This window comes from Channa argus, chromosome 21 (genome assembly GCF_033026475.1).
Source record: "Channa argus isolate prfri chromosome 21, Channa argus male v1.0, whole genome shotgun sequence".
NCBI classification, from domain to species: Eukaryota; Metazoa; Chordata; class Actinopteri; order Anabantiformes; family Channidae; genus Channa; species Channa argus.
In genome coordinates, this window is record NC_090217.1 from 15,429,658 (window position 1) to 15,451,378 (window position 21,721).

General features: G+C 39.6%; 1 protein-coding gene and 1 long non-coding RNA gene across 2 annotated transcripts in view; one reads left to right on the plus strand and one right to left on the minus strand.

The window, feature by feature from the left end:
• The window catches only part of slc38a4 (solute carrier family 38 member 4), a 30,256-nt gene extending 22,749 nt beyond the window's left edge, over window positions 1-7,507 (minus strand). Inside the window, exon 1 of the mRNA XM_067490820.1 lies at window positions 7,372-7,507. The gene's annotated coding sequence lies outside the window, so the exon portion shown is untranslated. The remainder of the gene's footprint in view (window positions 1-7,371) is intronic.
• A 177-nt stretch (window positions 7,508-7,684) lies between these two features.
• LOC137106849 (uncharacterized) lies at window positions 7,685-12,793 on the plus strand. The gene is made up of 2 exons (XR_010912023.1): window positions 7,685-12,079; window positions 12,207-12,793. It is a non-coding gene; the product is annotated as an uncharacterized lncRNA (long non-coding RNA).
• Window positions 12,794-21,721: the final 8,928 nt, after the last annotated feature.

The window sequence follows — 21,721 nt, forward strand, 5'->3', positions numbered from 1 at the left end:
GCAGCTGAAAACAACGCTGTCACTGATGATATGAGCTCAAATTTGAAGTCCTCTAAATTAAGCGTGTACCTGTCATTCTCATGTGACTAGGCTTTAAATCTGAAACACAGTCCCTGTGAACATTGCCTCTTTTTTTAAGAGAAGCCACATGACAGTCATATAAAGAGTACATTTTCAAAAGCCATGCAACTGATATGATCATTTAAAACTTCTTTAAACTCCTATGGTCGATTCCCAATAAACCGTTTGACTTTCTCTTTGAAAATTCAGGTTGTGCAACTTCTACTTCCTGACTGTAGCTTTCTGTTTGACATCAAAGCCCCTCAGTCCAACTCTCCACTGTCTCATCTCAGTACGTCCTAAAAGAAACAGATTTACAGCTGCTGGATGCAGTCAGCATAGTGTTCTGAACCTCAAGTGTTACAGACTAAACACAGAAGGAGTTGTGGCCACACACATGGGCTTTGAGCTGAGCGCACACACACTCCTCCAGATGATCCAGCTCCCACGAGAGGAATTTATTATTCTGTATGTGGCGTACTGAGACAACTGTGTCCTCCCCTCTTCAGCGTTTCCTCCTTGTCAAACTGAATTTACACATTTTACAGTTTGAGAGCCCATGAACTGTTAAACCAGGCTTTGGAGGACATCAACATCTGATTCTGACATTCGATTTTGAAGCCAGATTAAAGCTGAAAAATGAAATTTTGTGTGAACATTTTTTCTAGCCTACATTGAAGCTTAGAGTTGAGTGCTGATATCTAGCTCTGTCTGGGGACTTGATTCCAAAGCTTGTATACGTGGAAGGTGTGGAAGCGTTCCAGCCCAAGCCATCATTTATCATCTGACAGGTACTGTAGGGATGGCCACATCTGATATGTGCTCATTCTAAGCCCCTTAAACCACCTTAGCTCATGAGTTATATTATAGTTTTCCTCAGTTTTAGTTTTTGTTTTATGTTATGTGCATTGTGAACTGTACTGTATTGTGTTATGTTTCTGTGTACTGATGATTTCATTAGTGACATCATATAGCTTTATTAGTTTGCCCTTGACGGTTCCCTTTGTAGTTTACGTTTTAAGTTTGTTGTGTGGTTGTCAAGAGAACAATGCAACGCAAAGGATTTGTGGCAAGAGAGCATGCAGTTCAGCTGGAGCAGAGGAACTGACTACAAGAGAGCATGCAGTTCTGCTCAACTACTGAAGGGTGGAGACACGACACGGTGGCTGGAGCAGAGGAACTGACCACAACTACTTTTGTTGTTGCTTTTTGTTGCTCTGTTCTTTTCTCTCTCCCCTTTCCACTCACCCCAACCGGTTGAGGCAGATGGCCGTCCACCCTGAGCCTGGTTCTGCTGGAGGTTTCTTCCGTTAAAGGAAGTTTTTCCTCTCCACTGTTGCCTATGGCTTGCTCCAGGGGGAATTGTTGGGTTCTCTTTTTATCTTTATAATCTTGACTTTATTCTGTGTCCTGAGATGACTTTGTTGTGAATTGGCGCTATATAAATAAAGTTGAATTGAATTGAAAAATACAAGAGAGCATGCAGTTCAGCTCAGCTACTGAAGGGTGGAGACACGACACAGTGGCTGGAGCAGAGGAACTGACTACAAGAGAGCATGCAGTTCAGCTCAGCTACTGAAGGGTGGAGACGTGACATGGTGGCTGGAGCAGAGGAACTGACTACAAGAGAGCATGCAGTTCAGCTCAGCTACTGAAGGGTGGAGACGTGACCCGGTGGCTGGAGCAGAGGAACTGGATTCAAGGTGGTGTGGACCGCAACAAGGTAGAAGAGAGAGGTTCAGTGTGTAGCTGTGGAGGCAGACGGTTTCTTATCGAGTTCTGCGAGTTCTGAGTTCAGCCATACTTTGAGAAACTTGTTTGATGAAGCTGTTTGCGAACGTGCTAGTGAGAATACTGTACATAAGCTTGTATGTACAATTGAACCGTCATCGGCTAAGTTGAGAAGCGAGTACAATAAATGTTCGTCAAACAACGATCTCTGGAGTGAAAAGTGTTTGCTGGAGCGTCAGATTCGAGTAAGACCACCTCTACACCAAATGTATACTGCAATTTAAATGAATGACTCTACAAGACACCACCATCTAATAGACCGTCTCACTATAGAGCTACTACAGTCAGGGTGGCAGCACTGGGAGGTGTTATAGCGGTGAAACTACTATTTAGTTCAGCATATGCAGCATGCAATGTGTTTTACTTATTTTTTCATTGCATTTTATTTATACTAATGAGCACAAAGCTACATGGACATGCTGGAACAACCAAATCGGCAGGATCCGTCTCTATGAAACATTTCATGGCAAACCATCTAGGAGCTGCTGATACCAAAGAGGCAGACCAACACTGCCGTCCCTATTCAGCCTTACTTCTAGCACGGCTAAAAATACAGCGAAGGTGATAAAAAAGTTGGCCCGGGCTCTACCTGCTACAGGGCATTTCAAAATCTTTCACGTGTTGACCGACAGACCGTGCCAGTACGGGCATGTGCAAGCTCTGCCTTTTAGCTGAGCGCAGGCAGCTTCAACTCACAGGTTTATAATACATCAGCATGAGTAATGAGACGACACTGCCCCCTTTGAAATGCACCGAGCTACACCGAACAGAAGTTTAACTTTGTCTCACAACTTTTTCATTGGTCTGTGTTGTTCTGAATCAGGATTTCAAACGGATGTGAAATTCCTTGATATTTTAAAAAGGCAAATAGAAAATTTTAATGACACATCAAATCACACAGCCGTTTGAGCCAAAGACAAAAAACCCCACACTGTTGAAAACTCTGACTTACGCGTGATCTCATGATATTAAAGGGTGGTCTTTAGTAAACATCATATTGACATTTTGAACGTACGCCTGCTGTGTCCTAACCTTGTTTGTGAACCCTTTCATTGCAGACCCTTGCTCTGTTATCTTATCACTTACTATTGATTTGCCAGCTCATGCGTCCTAACGATGACGATGGCATCGTGCTTTAAAGCAATATCCAATTTTTCTCAAGCTCAATGTTTCAGCCTTGACATTAGAAGGAGGAGGAGGACGCTGAAAGATTTTTTTCCTTTTAATTCAATTTAATTTACGGCTTCTTTTTTTGTTTGACCCAACAGCAGCTAAAAGACAAAGAACATTAATTTCCACTACAAAAACCTCCCCGTGTGATTTGCCTCGGCTTCTGTCCCTTTTGTGTTTAAACATGTCATTGGCGGCCACACATTTGAGACAGACAGCTCACTTAGCAGAACAACACATGTGTATAAGCTACTAGAGTTTTTATTCTTAGGTTTACACCATGTTCACACATGACAAGCACTTTGTACAGAAGACCAAACATTTTCAAGTGCAATGGTGAAGTTGAAACAAAATATTACACAAAACTGAACCGGCCATAAATAAAGATATTTGGCTTTTTTGGCCTGTCCACATCCAGCTATGATGATTTATAGATCATATTCAAGTCATGGATTGGCATTAATCAGCTGATTTGACCTAAAAAAAAAGAGAGACAGACAGAAGCATGCTTATTGACAGTGTGTAGAAAACTACTACTACTACAAACTACTATTTTGAGAGAAGCAGAAGCTGAAATTTATGTTTTTGGAATTATATAAGCATAATATATAAGCATAATTCCATAATCTAGATCAATTAGATTAATACATAAACATATCATACAAATGCAATCTGTCATTTTCTTGTGTGACCATTTGCAGGATTTTCCACTGGATATAAAAACTCCTTTTCTGTTGCATCAGTGACCATGAACCTGCTGAACTCCAATTAATTCAGAGGGCCGTGTTGGGGTGGTTGGACATTGGTCACATGCCATTTTGTTAAAAATGTGGCAACTAGAGACTTTGATGACATCACACAGACCCCCACCCACCCGCCCCATCTCTGCTAGGGTTGTGTGTTACTTAGATCATCTCTACTTGTCCATACTGACTCATATATAATCCTATATTCTGTATAAACGATGAACAAACCAAAAAGTATTGTAGCTGTAACTTCAACTGCTTTATATAGCAAAATTAACCTCCGTCAGGTCTTGATCAAACCAGATGAAGCAGGTCTGTAGTAACGTTTGTCATTTCTTGAGAATCTCGCAAGAGGAAGAACGTTTGTTCTTAGCTAAGAACATCCTAGAATCTACACTAAAGGGCAAACGTATGCACATTTGTTAGTTATTAGGTTTTCTTCAATTCTAAAGTTGTATAATCAGTCTCTTCAAGAATTTTTGATGTTGCAATCACAACACTTCAACAGATCATCAGTGAATTCTGCACAAGTTTGCAATTGCAAAACATAATAAAAATATTAAAACATATAAAATTGTCTTAGAAAAGCTATTAGAAATCAGTCATTTAAGTTACAACACATACAGAAAAAGGTTAGCACAGTCCTGGGGAGACTGTGTATAATATACATTTACATTAAAAAATGTTAAGTCATTGATAATTTTTTAAAATAAATGCAATAATTTTACAATGCATTCTGATATTTAAAATTATTGAATCTAACACTTCCCCTTCGCAAATACTCAAACACCCTCCACAACAAGACGACGTGCATCCCGACCACTTCTGACTCTCTCAGCTCAAATAATTCTGGGCAAATCTGTCTCCCAGAATATGTCAACGATTTTTATTATGGCAAGGACACAGGTACAAACAGTTTCTGAAGTTTAAGAACACGCATCCCACATGTATTCAAGGTCAATAATAATGATAATAATGTCAATAATAATAATAATGTTCTTTTCTAATCATAACAGACACAATTCACAAACTAATCACATAAAAAGTTTAGACGTGTGAACTATGCACTCATGGATCCGTTTAAAGGATTTTCACTTTTTTGAACTTAAACGTGCCGGGATTGTTCTGGAAAAATGACCGAAAGCTCCTCCCCTTTGCGACACTGCCTCACTGTCTGATAACCACTCCTTTCAAACCCACTTGCGACTCATTTGCTCATACACATTCCAAGTTTCATCAACTACAGGCAGCAGTGCTTTCAAACCCCCCACCTCCCCCCCCCCCCCACCCTACCCCAGCTGCCCAGTGGGGTCTGACCTAGATGTGTCATTTAGCTTTTCTAACAGCCAATGAAAAGCAAAGATCCACCGTCAACCTTTGCCCTACTGACAAGTGTTAAAACTTGTACTGCTATTTTGCAGTCACCTGCAGCCGCACAGAGCTTGTGACGGACGTTTGTCATGTGTGTTCCAACAAGTTCACAACAATAAAGGAAAACAAAAGATTCAACACATGGGAAAGTACTAATACCCAGCTTTTCAAAAAAACAAAACAAAACAAAACTTTATTGTTGTCTCTGGAGGGACCTTTCCGGAGTTGTCCAAATACACCTGATGATGTCATCTTGACTTTAGCACAGATGTTAAAAACTGGGGTTGCAGAGTTTAAAAAGGAGTGTTTGCCATTCAGGGACATTCTAATTGCATGGTGCTAAGCTGCATTATGGGAAATGTAGGACTAAATGTTGCTATGTCTTGACTTCTGCTGCTTCAATGTATTCAAAAAAGGCCCTAAACTTTGTGGAAGTACAATGCTTAATATCTTAAGTGCTCATTTGATCCCTTTGCTTTTTCTGCTTTCCTTTCTCTGTTTAGGATTGAAATTAGGATTACCATGTAAACTTTAAGATTTTGGCAGCTGTAGCTCCGTTAGTAGAGCAGTTGTCCATGAACCAAAGGGTCGGTGGTTCGACTCCTTCTCCTCCTGGATACTAGTCACAGCGTCCCTGGGCACAGTGGGCAGGCCTCAGAACCCCCAAGTTGTCCCTAGTTGTCTGCTGCTTAGTTGTGAGCCACTTTGGATAAAACATCTGCTAAAACATCTTTTTCATGTTCCCTTTTATTTCAATCCCCATATAAACACTTCATTTAAACCAATGTTTTCTCTGAGTGTGTGTGTGCATGTAGCCTTTGCTCAAGTCCCACACTGTAAGTGTGCATCTCGAAGCTTTAAGAAAACACACCCACTTCGGCATCGTTACAATGAGATACCTAAAATGCTATCTAACAAAGACATAGGTGGAGCTTCACGGAGAAAAGACATTACTAGATCACTGTTATGCAAGATCGATCCACAGTTAACAGACTGGATTTGAACTCGGTGTAGCAGCGAGGTATTTTTAGCAGTAGTAGGGGGCACAGATAGAAACTGAACTCACCACTTAAATATGCATAGGCTAAGATATTCTGCTATCGGAATCTGTTCTTTGTTTTCAGCCAACAGCTGGCGCTCTGTTGTATTTTGACTGGGATTACAGTGTGTTGGTTTAAGTGCTTTGCTAAAACTGGCCAAAGAAAAGGATGAAGATCAAGCACTACAGCAAAGAAAGCGACAACAGCTCAGCACACGTCTTTAACCCCATTACAGGAACTTTTTATTTACTTACAAAATAAAAAGACAAGAAATCCTCAATTAAACCAAAAGGAGATGGCAGTATGAAAAGCAGACAGAACCACAAGCTCTATTGACAAGTTTTCACATATCAAATAAGGTTAAAATTAACTCATCATTTCTATAAAAAATAAATAAAAAATTCCCACTGAAGCATGTCGCACTTTTTGGATGTGACAGCAGCCACAGCATGTGTATATTAGTGCTCAGTGAGCCCTGCAGGCCACCTCCAGCATAAACCTATGAGCCATATTTGACGTTAATTCACCATTGTTACCACTATTGGTCCATATAAGATGAACCTTCGTGATTAGGGATCAACACACACACACACACATTGGTTGGGAGTGTTGCCAACGCCAAACAATAATAGTTGTCTTTTGTGATGTTCTTAGAGTAAAGGCGGAAAAGGGACAGGGGCCGTACGCAAAACACAACAGCGTAATGCAAAATGCACTTTCACTGCGTATGATCAACTGGTGACTTTACGGGAAACGTGCAACGTGATATTCAGTTCGGCAAATGTAAAGCGCGATTCTCATGTAGGTCTATAAATAAAGACACGTTTCGCCTGTTGGGTTGGACATTCAATGGGCCTCACCCTGCTGGGACTGTTGCTCTTTGGCTTAGATTTATTTTAAAAAAAAAAGGTCTCCACCAAAATGGCAAATAAAAGAAACAAAAGGTTTTACGCAGACACACGTCAAAACAAACTCGCTTTTTATTTCCCCCACATTTGCTCGTTAGTGGCTCTGAGCACTGCAGCCACTTCCTCCACTCACGTTAAGGACCTGAATTAAACTGCCCGCTTTTCCAGCCCATCAAATATGGTGGTCGACATAAACCAGCAAATCACATGCAGGATAGGAGAAACATTTTATCAAAAAAAAAAAGTATTAAGGAATAGATATGTAAGCACAGTTTGGGCTCTTACCTAATGTTTCGGTGTGGCGGACAGCAGCAGCGGCGGCAACAGCAAACGGCAGCAGGAGGAGGAGGCGGACTAGTGGAAACAAGAGTTCGAGACCCTTCCCATTTAACAAGCAACCACACCGAGTGGAAATTTCCATCTGCCATGTGATGGTGGCAAATCTTGAAGCGTCGTGTTACACGGCCGATCACTGCTGGGGGGCCTCCTCCTGTCCCCCCGCTTCTCAGGTAGTAGGACAGCTCATTGTCTTAAACCGACGATCTGAGCGGATCCATTGACTCCACGTCTTCCCCTCGAATAGACGATCCAACGATATAATAATCAGTATGCAAATCTTTAGGGGAGAGAGTGGTTTTGCGCTACGGCTAAGATAAAAACAAATGTGTTTATTTGATGATTGTGGGAATCTTTCTGTTTACATTCCGCGTGGCCACGTTGCTCCCCGCTTTACTGCTTTAAAGGGAAAGTAGGTAGAATGTGGCTTAGGAACAAACTATGATTTACATCTTACGCATGTGTTATGAGCACTAGTGCACAGCGCACTACTGTACATTCACTATAACAGTTTGTTTTCAGGTTTACACAGAAAAACGACCCACTGCTAATCATCAGTGTATCAAGGAATTAATATTACTTCCATTTTGAACATTAGCCTTGGAAATAAGTGCGCACACCTAAAGCTAACGGAACTGCAAAAATTCATTGTAGGAAAATCAATTGATAATTCTAATTGAAACTTGTGAGGATTTGCTGCCCCCTTTTTGATACAGTGGTAAACCAACTGGTTTTTTTTTAGACACAACAATTAGGAGGTTTCATTATTGTCAAGAACCATTCCACTGCCTGATGTGTACTTTTACTTTATTTTGCTGTTGCTGGTTTACTACTGTTGCTTTCCCATTAAGTAAAACAGATTTGATGATGGCTTTATTGTCAATATCCTCGCTTAAAAGTTCCCACTATCACTAATATTCTTAACAGATACCTAAACTGTGTTTTTCCTTTCCCTCTTAGGGTTTTTTCTTTTTTTCCCCTGCTTTGCACTTTCAGAGTTCACCTGCTGAAGTCAAACTGTGTGGGCGGCATTGTGATCCTTTTTTTTTTTTTTTTGATTTTCTGTGGTGCTCCTCTCTTTGTCTGTTCACTAGCCAGATATTTCCGCTTGACAAAACCCAGTTCTTCTCTTTACTCCAAAGAAGCCTGCACATCAAAAACACAGCATTTCTCTGTGCTGGAGGAGCTTTGTGTTTCCAACCGGATTCCATTCGCAAAACATGAATTTAAAGAACTAACTACTTTGGCCCGTGCCGCATTACAAAATAGCTAAAATTATCAAGTTAATTATCAAATTAACAAGTTTTTTCATTCCACAATTATGGGCAATGGAGACATTTTCTTCTGTTATATTTAACTACACATGCACAGCAACTCAAACTATCTTGCTGCTCTTCAGTCACTATTGTTGGGTGTTCAGTTGTAACACTACTTATATGCATTTTACCAATTGAAATATTCATAGTATTCAGTATTCAGCTTTCTACTGAGACCTGCTTTGGTTGATTATAGTGTTAATGATGGTTTCAGCATATTATTGCACATGCACACTCTACTACACAACCTTGTAGCCACACATAATATGTTTATAATCTGGAGTTAAGGTTTCTTTTTAAATGAGCTGATAAACACAAAATATCAAAATTACATGTTACACTGTATATAAACGCACAGTAAATTAACAGTAAACCCTCAACACCATAGATAGGGATTAATCTGCAGATATTAAGAATATCAAGAGAAAGCCAATTTAGATGTAAAAATGTTCTATATTATTAATCCTATATAATTAAAACGAACAAAGCAAATACCTTCAAAAAGACAGTAAATATGCTACGCACATATAATATTATTTACTTCTTCTATTTTCATCCACAGAAAGTCTGCTTAGGTCCCTTTGTGGATTAGCTGCTGAACTTGCTGTAGTAACATCTACTGCTTACAGCAGGAAAAACACTGTTTGGCGCTTATTTTTTAGGTTTTGAAAAAGCGACGCCATTCTGAAGACTCTTTGAATTACAAAGATGCACACTTGACATTTTGATGGGCCCGATTTGCTTAGTTACCGTGGGGAGTGTGGTTTTGTGAACAGTCACTTGCATGTACAAGGTGATTTCCTTTTGAAAGAGATCAAGCCAAGAGCTGAACTGGAGATGATGAGAGATACTGTTAACAGTAACAATTAGCAGTGTGAGTGTCTTTTATTCTACCTGCAGATTTTAGGTATTATTATGCAAAGAAACTCATTTTAGGAGTAAGCCTTTTTCAGGTGACAGTGATTGAATACTAATCAGGTCCCCATTCAGTAGACTGGCACAGTTAATGGGACTCAAGAGCATTTAAGGTCACCAGAAACACAGCTGATAATCAATACGTCATCTGCCTTTGTCCAATGTAATGACTGTAATGTTAAGTTGTGAATGCAGCACCACTGGGCCAGGAGCTTCATAACTAAGACTCAGGATTTGCAGGCTGTGTTTTTGAACTGCATATTGGAATTGTACGAACGCTGCCTTACAAAGCCGCTTGACCCACTTAGCCAAAATAGAAAATGTCCCTCACTTGCGGAGTTGGACAGATATGAGAGGTTTGACCCTGGCAGTGACATGGTGGTCCCACACAATGCGCTGCTAGTATTCACTGACTTCATTTTCAGTATTACCTATACACCATTCATACACGTGTTGAACCACGGAGAACTCACCTTTAGAAGTTTTTAGCTTTTTTAAGGTGAAAGCTTCAGTTTAATGGTGCACAACTTTTCTGTTTTGGTTTACTGTTACTGCTCTCATCAATCTCGTGTCAACCAGCAGCAGGCAGCTGTCTTTAGTGACAAGGTGCTGATGAATTGACTGGACACTACGTGACTAACGTGGCAGACAGGCACCTTTAGTGACTAATGTTGGATTAAACACGTGGCTAAAGTTACTGAAGGTGATTGCTCAAGTGCTAAATTGACTTTCCCCTGTTTAATGGCATTGCATTCTGGGAACTATATTATTACAGTCATGGACTTACATGATTGCATGTCTCAGGAGTTGATTGATATCAAAGTAGCTAAGGTAACAGTAAATGTAGAGCTTTCATTTATCAGTGGGCCAAAACATGACTTGATGAGTTATCTGTACGTCCAATGGTACAAAAGCACAAAAACAGTTCATGGCCAATTCGGCATATTTAATGTTGCTAAATGTAAAACATAAAGGCTAAAAATAAGGCCTAGTTGAAGCCCACAGTGCAACTTTCTGTATCTATGGCGACATAACACTTCCTGTGTCTTTTCGCACTGAGTGAACACTTTTAACATTCAATGTTTAATTATTTCTAAAGATCCAGAGATCAAGATGTGTAGTAAAGATAGAGTAGTTTTTAACTTTTGGTTGTAGGAGACGACAATGGCCTCATGTTTTAGGATAAGGACAATTCAAAGAGTCACAGCATATATCAAGCATATATCGATATAAATTTCCCTGCTTCATTTTCGACATAGACATTTAGAGAATGTCAGAATGACTTCACTTGTGTGACCAACTTCTACAGGAAACCGAAAGCATCGTGTTGCCATGGATACGAAGAGTCACACCGTCGCCTGCAAATTGAATCTGGCACTTTGCTAACTATTTATTGACATTTTGAAAAGCTAAAAGCGCTGAATTATCTATCGACAATTGTCTTTTACTATAGAGTTTCTGAAGTATTATGGTTAAAATTTGAACCAAATAAAACCTATTATTTAGTTATTATTAGTATGTATTTTTTATTACACTAAAGGAGCTGGGGGCAATAAAGGTGTAACCTGAAAAGTACTCACATGTAAAAACGTGAGCTTCCTTGACAGTGAGATAATATACTTTAACCTTGTGCAGTAAAGATAATAGAATCAGTGAACTCACATTAGCTCTTTACTGAAATTACATTTGACCTAAATGATGAAGCAAGCAGTGAAGGAGCTTTTAGCTTTATAATATGGACTTTACTGCATTTGGCGATGTTTTTAAAAATTGTGACCTTCCCTCTGGAGACTATATCATTACAGTCACAGATTTGACACATGGTGCTGGACATATTGCAAGTACTGTAATTGTTTCTTTATTACCTTTGTATTTTAACAATTCTGACTCTCTTCCACGTGTTTCTGCAGGTAGTTACACTTGAATTCAAGCAGCAATTTGCAACTAAACCAGCAGCTATCCCGTCTACTCTGTTTAAACACTGCTGAACTCAATAGCTTGAACTTGAGTGTAATACTGACAAATACAGCTTACATAACATTCAAACTGGAACATAGCTGATACTGAGGGATGACTCTTATTAAACAAACCCGTCAAACCAACACTGTTATGTAACTAGAAATATGTATATGCACTGAGGTTACATTTCTCCTCTTCTGTTGGACCACTTGCTGGGTGAAATTGCTTAAATTGAAAATTACACAAGGATTTAAACCTCACTGTCTCAATACATGTGTGGTGCAATTGCCCACCATTTCTGCAATAATAACCGCATCTGTGTTTTGCTGCTATTGAAAGTCTGATGGACAAACAGCACAGGACTCCACATCCATCAAAGGAGGAGAGCACAGACCCTGACAAAGACCCCTCACCTCATACAGTCGAATGTTTATCCAGATGGATGTTATTTTGACCAGTGGGTTAATGTAACTACATGCATTTACTTCAATACCAGTTTAATTTTCTAATTTACTTGAGTTTACCATTTTCTGCTACTTTGACTTCACTATATTTGAAAGCAAATATTTAACTTTTTTTTTTTTGTCCTTTCAGCTTATCCCGTGAGTTCAGGGTCGCCACAGCGGATCATGGTCCGCATGTTGATTTGGCACAGTTTTTACGCCGGATGCCCTTCCTGACGCAACCCTCCCCAATTAAATTCAATACTTTCCTCACAATTCTACAAGCAATACCCCATGATGACAACATGAAAGAAGCTTGTTTGAAATATGTACATACGTATTCACTGCCTTTGCTTAAATACTTTGTTGAAGAAAGTTGAAGAAACCAGTTACAGCCTCAAGTCTCAGTGCACCTGTTTTGGGTTTCTCCCGTACCTCTCAAGCTCCATCAGGTTGGATGGAGAGTGTGGTTGCAGACCCATTTTCAGATCTCTCAGAGATATTCAATTGGGTTTCAGTCTGGGCTCTGGCAGGGCCACTCAAGGACATTCACAGAGTTGTCCTGGAGCCACTGCTTTGTTATCTTGGCTTTGTTTTTAGGGTCATTGTCCTGTTGTAAGGTGAACCCTCACCCCAGACTGAGGTCCAGAGCACTCTTGTATGCACAGAGCACAATTTTGAGTGTCATGAATACTTGTAGATGTTATTTTTAATAAATATGCAAAGATTTTGAACAAACTTCTTTCACGTTGTCATGATGAGGTATTGTTTGTAGAATTTTGAGGAAAATGTGTATTTTGGATATGTATGTATTGATTGCAATTTATTTCTCGTTTACCAGAGTAAAAGACAACCCTCCTAGAAATATCAGAAATAAAAATAATTAAATAAATTTTTGCTGCACAAGCATACATGTGCTGCACGGCATGGAAGCGAACCCTTAGCTGGTAATAATCATTTGTGCTCCTCAGTGTCTTTGAACTTTCACACGGTGAGGAAACTGTCATCTTGCTTCTTATCTCAGAAAAATCACACTTAGATTAAAGCGTGTTTGTTAACATTACACATCTTATCTTTTAGGACAAATCTTACAGCAACTGCGCACTAGAACGGTGGGGGGTTCCCACCAGGAGTATGAGAACAGTTAGGAGAATTAAAGAAACTTTGCTTATTCCGTTTTCTTTCTTTCTGAATTGTCCTGCTGTGTTAGATCTCGTCAGGAAAATCAGCCCTTTACAATTACAATTAAACTGGGGACGTTAACAGTGCACTGTGACGTGTATCATTTTTGAAAAGGAAACTTTGCTGCATGTGATTGGGCTTTTAACGATGTCCCTTTCTCGTCACAGCGAGTTGCTTTCCTGTTCATCCTTTGAGCCCTCCTGTGTGCCCCTCATGCCAGGGCGACAACACAATAACACAAGGCCTTAACATAATTTCCCAATTCTTCCGCTTGTTTGGTCCAGCTATTAATTTCGGAGGCATGTTATATAAAGCATTACGCAATGTGTTTTTCTGAAGTCTACTTTCCTGGCTCCTGCTCATTAATGGGTCTGGGGGCATGTTTTTGGTGGCGGCTGCTGTTGACGTTCACATGCTCATGAAAGGTGCCCCCTGCTCCTCTTCTGCTGTTGGGGTCTGGCTGCATCAAACCCAAACAGGTCAACGACTGGCTGGGCTAGAAGGACCACCCTCATGCGTGTCCCAGAAAGTTGGGAGAAAACAGGGGACACGTGCAGTTTGTCAGTTACTGCACAGCTTTCATTCCTGATTGTCAGTAAAATCTGTTTTGTTATTAGCAGATAAAAGAATGAGTCACAGGCTGGTGTCTGGTGTGACATATGTCAACCCTGGATACACAAAGTTGTGTCTGTTTATTTGTTTTTGTAGATGTAAATATAAAAAAAAAACAGTTAAAGTGGAGACATATTATTGTTTCTTCCATTTATTATTATCTATGAAAACAAGGCAGAAAAGAAAATGCCAAAGGAAACTGTGAACGTTAAATAACCGTGTTGTGAATGTTAGCAAACACAGAGGATACTCGGAGCAATATTCAATTTGGGGCTTGTTTCAAGTCACTTGACAGACAATATTATTTTTAATATTTTTCAATATTTTTTTTTACTCTGTTTCAGTCTCTACAAGCAGCTGAGAATAATGTCTAGGTCGTTAGGTAAATTAGATGTTTACATTTCTATATTCTTTATCAAACCCTATATTCTGTAACGCAACCACTCGCCATTGTGTGTGTCTTAGTTAGTTTAGTGTCTCTCTTGAGACAGTTTAGTAGAAATGTGGTCACATTTTGTGCTGCACTTTGAGGTAAATATAACCAGCATCTTTTCTTAATTCTGATTCAGGCTTATTTCTGGAAAATGATCTCTGGCCTCCTTTCCAAACCACTAAATAATCTGATACTTGTTATATTTTTTCCTTTCCTTTAGAGGTCACTGCAGCTGGTGGACAGTCTGACACAGCTCCTGTCTACACCAGTTTAAATCACTGAAACCTAAACTGCAGCTTCCACTGTTACCACACATAGCACACAGCCTTTACTTTTTATTGAATGATTGTACATAACTTCTAAATCTAATTGTATTAAGATTTACTATTAGGCAGCTGAATGTTCTGTCTGAATGTAGTACACAATAGCGCACAACATAAGCCAGTGGGTGTGTGGTGGGCAAAGCCCTGTACTTTTCCATCAGGCAGCTGAACAAATGGAGTATTAAGGAATATGATTTTTTTCCTCTGCCTTTCTCCTTGGGCTTGGATGGTCAAGGGTGGGCTAGGCTGAAAGAAAAGATGTCCCCGAATGAGAATGTTACTGTCTCCAGAGCTGCAGATGACACACTTCTTGGTGGCTGAGGGACGATCTTGCGTGTGAGGCCAACGCTTTGTCTGAATGCTTGCTACCTGCCCCCACACTTTCCTTTCAGCACTGTATTTTTGGATTTGATCTTTTGACCTTAAAAAGTGACCAAACATAAAGGGAAAAAAATGTGTGGAATATTGTGAGTCTTAAAAAAACTGTAATTTTCCATCCATAATTCCATAAATCCATTCAAAAATGAAAAGCCGGTGAATTGTTTTGCAGCTTTGAGTGTCCCTCAAGGACATGTTAGGATCTCATATTCCCTACCTGGAATGTGAACTCCCTAACCTTCATTAACATTTTCCCATTGGCTGCTGGGTAAAGGCGGAAAGAAGGAAGTGTGTATATTGTATATATTAGTGTGTTTGTCTGTGGAGGCATGTGGGGCGGCGGCGGGGGGGGGGGGGGTTGTCTTTACATTCACACAGCCATGATGGCACGATGTATGATGTGCACGGCTCTTTTTACCTCCCACAGTCGTCACTGCAAGCGCACGTGCGTCAACATGGTGGAGAAGGAAATTGATCCCTGACAGGAAGGGCCACACACGTCATGACAAACAGTGTCAAAACACACCTATGTACACAGAACATACAGCTACACAAACAGAACGAATCTGGACACAGAGCGAACACACACCAAACGGAGATTGGAACTAATTTGATACTGAAGGCAGATTTTATTATTCAAACTATAAGAAATGTGGATTACATGGATTACACACATATAGGATTTACTACTCTCCCAGTGTCTCTTACACAATACAACAGAGCGGCTGTGTTATAATTTTCTGACGGAATGAAATTTTTTGGAAAATGCTGTTGTTGTAAGACCTTTTACTGCATTTACTTCTCTAGCTCCCAGCGGGTCTAGGAATTATTTAAAATGTGTTTAACGTCTGTGACACATGTCTCTAAGCTTAATGATTCTGCTTTTGCATTAAAAAAAATCCGTCTTGTTATGTTATTCTGAAGCGAACACAGTTTAGTAGAAAAGCCAAAATTATAAGAGTGTTGGCTATGTTAACTAAAAACACTAATAACCAAACAGCACCAAGCAACAACCTCTTTAGCTCCATGTAAAAAAAGTATTTGTAGCAAACCTACTTTAGAAACTACATCAACATCAACCATGTCTAGAGAATGGTCTGAAAAATAAACAATATCCAGTGAAAAAGAAAGCTTAAAGCTGAAGTCCACATGATGAGTCTCCATTTCTGCTAAGACATTAGGGTGATGGTGTCAGAACTTGGTGTAACCAACATGAAGAGATTCCTCCTGTTTAGTATCAGTGGATCAGGCTGCTGATGGTGGGGTAATGTGGTGGGGAATATTTTCATGTCATTTCCTTTGACGTGGACTCAGTTGAACATTATGACCAAAGTGTACCCATCTTCTGATGGCTACTTCGAGCAGGACAAACCTAAAATCATCTCAAACTGGTTTCTTGAACATGACAACGACTTCACTGTACTAATATTGTCTTCACTGCCACCAGATCTCAATCCAGTCAACATCCGTGTAATGTTATCATGTCTACATGAACCAAAATCTCTAAGGAAGGTTCCCAGCACCTTTTTGAATCTATGCCCTGAAGAGGTTCTTTAGGCAAAAGTGGCTCGGTACTAGCAAGGTGTACCTAATAAAGTGGCCATTGAGTGTGAGTTTTCCTAAACTGACAGTGATATGTCAACTATGACACTATTTGGGGAAATAGTAAGTGTTCAACATTGTATTATGTCTAATACCAGTTCACTTTCAGTTGTAAGGTGAGTTGTACAGTGACACCACTGTTAGTGTGACAAGAAGATTTCAAAAGTTGGACTGATTCAACCTTTTACTTCAATATTCAGTGCACCATTGTACTTTAAGTCAGAAATGGACGGCTTGAATTTCTATGTGTGTATGAGTCTATTTCTAATCCAACTCATGACCACACTTGTCAGTGCAGTAAGTACACGGAGATGCTGTTCAAAAACAGGGGACTTACGTTTTTGCACAACTCCGGTCAGGGACAGTGAACATGATGAGCTCTCTCATTACAATGCAGTCCTGTACACATGTGGACTTCTCAAGACATTTTTGCTGTAACAGTGTCAAGTATCAGATAAAACCATTAGCTGGACGATATCGTGATGTCATTGTGAAAGATACCCCCCCCCCCCTTCCCCCCTCTGCTAAATACACGTTCAAATAATTCAAATCCTCAACTTTTTAAATTTAAAGTAAGTAACAAGTATAATATTTATGACAGGAAACCAAACATGAAGATCTGCTCAGAATGTACTACTATTATCTGAGAATGAGTAGTGAGTGAGTACTTCATGTATCCACTTGAGAGCGCTGTTTTTCTACAATAGAGACAGAATGTGCCATTGATGTTGACCACCTGCTTGTTTTTACAGGCTGTGCCTCTAGACATGAAAAAGGAATAAAACCAAAAAGAAAATTACATTTCAAGTTTATCTATAGACACAACTGTTTAAATTATTCACAGTTGAACAGTTTGGTACTTTTAATTATCTTCCTCTAGTTAGAGCTTTGTGGCCTTCATGGCTACTTCTGTATAGCCAGAAAAAATACAAAGAAAGTTGTTGTTTTTTCCTCCCAGTCCTACTGCATGAAGCCAAAATCGGCCGTAAAGGAAAAGAACTGGTTTAAATTGGACAAAGGCGCTTAAAATAAATTTGTTTTAATTGATGCCGGACTGGAGGATCAGAGCTGTACGTTTTCCCCGGGAAATGGGAAGTGCACAGATCAAATAGGGAGTAAAAGCTGTCATTGTGCCATCGCACAGACCTGAATCTTTCAAACATATTAACATATACAACAGCAGCAGCAGCAGCAGCAGCAGCAGCAGCAGCAGCAGACAGAAGATACTTTTATCCAAAGAAATTAGCAGCACTAATGGGGGAACAAGTCACATTTGTTTGTATTCATTATGTCCTTCCTGCTGCTTTTCCCACTTCATTAACCTAAACGATAAGAGGCACATTCAGTTATTTCACTGCAATATAGTGGTGATGAGGAGATTTTTAATTTTGTCCCAGAAAATGGCTAGATGAGAAATTAAAATGGATGGATAAAATGTGAAACTTAAGCCGCGCGTGTCTTTTGAAAGCATCTTCATGATGTAATCCACATGCTGCTACTGTACATCTCCCAGAGGTGTAAATTTGTGGTGTTCTCGCTCGGAAATAGAGACTAAATGATTCCCCAAATAAGGAACTGCATAGCAAAAAACTAATTTTGCTCAATCCGATTTATACCATGGCAACTGTGTGTCATCATTAGCCATTTTCTGTTAGAATTTAATCTAGTGACTGTGCTAGAAATCTGCGCTGTGCTAAACCAGAAATTTAGCTTAGCAGAATATGTTCGTATCGACATCAGACTTTTTTGTACGTTGGCCTGACTTTGCTGTAAACACTCATAAAGTAACTACACTGTGCATTTTAACACACTGCTTTCAGATCACACTTAAACAATGAAGCCACTTTAACCTAAAAAAAGGCCAGAGGTCACATAGTGAACACGCTTGTGCTTCTGCAGAGTTTTTTTTTTTTAGTAAGTGAAACATATACACATCCGTGATGTAAAGTTAACTTCCTAAATTGTGAGTTTTTGCAGAGAAGTATTTATTATTCAGGGTGGACGCAAACACTGCATAGCAGTTTTTAATGTCACAGAGATCCTGTACGGTGGGACAGTACATGCATCATTTAAACCCACACATTACAACACTCTGCATACGCTCACACTCATAAAGAGGAGGTGGTTTGCAGCTTTGGACCAGGGAAAAATGTATAGAAGTGTTTCTTGTGCAAAATCAGACTGCTTGCTTTGTGTATGAATGCATATGTAACATGTACGGTCCACAGGGGACATTACACCCTCAAAGGTGATGCACATCACAGATTAGCTGGCTAGAGTAGTGTCAAAACAATTGTTGATGATTAAAAATGTTCAATCTGTAGGATGTAACCAAGTTGTCAAGATTATCACTCCAGAGCCAACGATTTTAGTCTGTTGCAATAGTATTTATTTCATCTTGCTTCCCTCGATGTACTGTAAATACTGGGTGTATTCCATGAAAAGAACAAAACCAAGAATGTGTTAGTCTGTCTTTAAGTATTTAATGATGTCCCCATTCTGTCTTTGGCCCTCAGATGCAAACCTGTTGCTTCTCACTGAAGACATAAATGATGATAAACAGATCACAGGTATAAAGTTTTTTAAATAATCAATTGCAATCCACAAACGGCATGGAACTGTTATTTTCTTGGAAATGTCACCAATATACAATGTGCATTTGTTAAGGACTATTTTCAGCTGTAAATAAACACAGTACTGCTGTAAACACACCGGTGAGTTTGTTCAGCAGTAATGGAGGAACATGTCATCCAGTGTCAACAGCAGTGTTTGACTGCTATGTTTTATTGCAGTGTAGGAGCTGCAGTGCAGCTCCATGACACAGAGGAATGAGATATGTCTGGTGCAAAGTAGGATTCATTAGTGCTATTTTAGTTTTTTAACGTTACTTATCACAGAAACACAGACTCTTATTAATAATGCAATTACTCTATACAGTAGATTTATCTTATGGACATCGGTCTTAATTATTATTACTTCTTTTGTGAGAAATTATGTTTCTAGGGAATTGAAATAGTGCCTAAGTTTAGATTGTTTCACCATGAGTGTTTTAGTTCTTTATTTAACTATTGGATGTTTCTTACAAAAATTTATTGTGAAAGTCAACTTTTGCCACTTTGACGTTTAACACAGAACCTGGTATTTGCCAGGAGAGTTGTTCATCATTTGGACTGAGGATTAAATTGATTGACACCGTTCGAGTACAGTTACTGTACATTTAAAAAAATGTTTTTCAGTCTAATACAAACAACAAAAGAGCTGTTCATGCATTTGCTGTCAAAGGTTGCCAGCATTTCAGCAAAACCAGCCCGACCTGGGCCCAGTTCACCAAACATCAACATCTCTGGTGTCATCAAACATGCTTTGCATTGGTTTATGGGTCTTAAATAAGGAGGGTCACCTATTTTTCTATGATTTCTAGGTGGATTTATAAAATTGTGAAAGTGTGACTCAGTGGTACTTGTTAGTTAGTCTAGACTCTGGTCGTAGTTTATCACCAGACTTTTAGGAGTTCTCCACCAACTGAACATGTCACACGAAATGCGAGCAACCCAGTTAAAAGCACTGATTTAGTGTTTCCTTTATACTCAGAGGAGCTTGTTAAAGAAAATGACTCAATTTGATGTTTGGGCTTTATATAACAGAATGAGATTTAAAGACATGGGCATTTAAGCCAAATGAAAACCACTCTTCACTACAAAATGGGAAAGAAGGATTTGGAGCACGACACAGATTAAGGACAGGATAGCACAGCCTCCGCTGCATCGATCGTGAACATTCCTTTTTTTAAAAACCTGTTTCTCACAAATCCCACTTGAAATTGTGGTGGACAGACTGCACCTGCTCATAGCAACAACAGTGTGTACTATAAAACATAAGCTCATACTCTGTTTTCACAATCACCAAATCTGCGTTTTACTGGAATATGAAGTATAGGCTCATATATACTAATTATGGCATATGTGAATTTTATCTATTGTGGCAAATGTTTCCATTTATTGGCCACACGGAGCAGCTGTTGGATGAAGAAGTGTAAGATGTCAGGTTTATATGCCGCCACGTTCAAGAACTGATTACAATCTGGTTCAGCACTGCACGATCTGGATCATGTTTTTGATATGTGGGAACAAAACTGACGGGAAATTGTTCTTTTAACACATGCTCAAAACTTGATGTTACAATTATGTCCCTCGAAGGTTTAGCAACAACTGTGCATGGTCTGCTTTTGACAATCTGCTTAATGGTTTGTTGCTAAAATCCTCTAAGTGTTCATTCTCACCTGCTGGTTAAAACCACTGAACTGATTTTTTTTGTGTGTGTGTGTTTTTTTGTTTTATGATGCACAGTCCTTAAATTTAAAGTGCTGTAAATGGAGACAGTTAATGCTGGGGGATGCTCACTTGATAGTCAGTGAGCAGTGGGGGAGTATGAATGCCAACATTTGAATTTTTCTAACTGCAGTATTTACATATGCCCAGACACTATGTCCATAATAAGTATGGAAAATAAAAAGGTATGATGCAATCCTGGGAGGATTCTGCAGATATGGAGACTGCCTCAAGACATTTAGAGTAATATATGCATATGCTTTATTGCTGATAGGTGAGAAGGTTGAGTGGTCAGGAAACTGGAGAGGGTTGAGTGTGATGGGGAGGCTGGAATTAATGTGCTGCAGGACCATTCTCTTGATGATGAAAACGCATAAGTGCTATGGGATGATGCCTGGAAGACGGTGGTTGAAGCATGTGCAAGGTGACTGCTTGGACCAGTTACACCGTCTACATGCATATTAAGAACTTTAGAGGAGGGAAATGCATGCAAGATGTTCAGAGTATCTGTTCAGGGTCTGTGGCATAGCTCTACAGTCCATGGTGGCTTGGATGTGTGTCTGCGAATCCCTCTGCATAATTCCATTTTGCTTTGAGGACTACTTTCCCCCTGGATCTGAGCTGCAACTTAAACTATTAGCAACATCCAAACTTTCACTTTCATTCATGGCTTCTCATTCACCTATAGGCTGATGGTTTCTGTGACATCATCAATACTCTCTGTACTCTTCCACATCAATGCAATCTTCACTGGAAGCTGCGTCTTTGAAGATATTGCAGCCAGTGTTTTCAAAGCAGTCCTGCAGAG